This window comes from Galeopterus variegatus, unplaced genomic scaffold, assembly GCF_000696425.1.
Source record: "Galeopterus variegatus unplaced genomic scaffold, G_variegatus-3.0.2 Scaffold17635, whole genome shotgun sequence".
Classification (NCBI taxonomy): domain Eukaryota; kingdom Metazoa; phylum Chordata; class Mammalia; order Dermoptera; family Cynocephalidae; genus Galeopterus; species Galeopterus variegatus.
This window is the reverse complement of record NW_007743746.1, coordinates 11,133-11,819: the sequence shown is the minus strand read 5'-3', so window position 1 is coordinate 11,819 and position 687 is coordinate 11,133. Positions and strand designations below refer to the sequence as shown.

The 687-nt window shown below is 42.6% G+C and overlaps 1 pseudogene; it reads left to right on the top strand.

Annotated features, from left to right (window-relative positions):
- LOC103582736 overlaps nucleotides 1-680 on the top strand; it is a 2,217-nt pseudogene extending 1,537 nt beyond the window's left edge.
- The last annotated feature ends 7 nt before the right edge of the window (nucleotides 681-687 follow it).

Genomic DNA, 687 nt, shown 5'->3' with positions numbered 1-687 from the left:
TTGCTGAGTGGAAGAAAAAGGTTGATTGGCATTCTGGTAATAAGCTGGACAATGGCCCTAAGTTCTTGAAATCTGGTGATGCTGACATATTGATAGGGTTCCTGGCAAAACCATGTCTGTTGAGAGCTTCTCTGACTATCCTCCTCTGGGTCATTTTGCTATTTGTGATATGAGACAATTGCTGTCGGGGTCATTAAAAAAGTGGACAAGAAGGCTGCTGGCACTCGCAGTATAACCAAGTCTGCCCAAAAAGCTCAGAAAGTTAAGTGAATATTATCCCTATTATGCTACCCCAGTTCTTCATAGAATGGTCTCAAAACGGTTTGTCTTAATTGGNATGGCAGTCACCTTTGCTCAACACAACATTTTAGCTGAGACAAGGTCTGTTGAAATACACTATAAAGCTTTGAGTGAAACTCTTCCTGCAGACAATGTAGGCTTTAATGTTAAAAGCATGTCTGTCAAAGATATTTGTTGTGGCAACGTTGCTGGTGACAGCAAAAGTGACATGCCAATGGAAACAGCTGGCTTCACTGCTCAGGTGATCATTCTGAACCTTCCAGGCCAAATAAGTGCTGGCTATGCCCCTGTACTGGATTGTCACACAGCTCACATTGCTTGTAAGTTTGCTGAGTGGAAGAAAAAGGTTGATTGGCATTCTGGTAATAAGCTGGACAATGGCCCTAA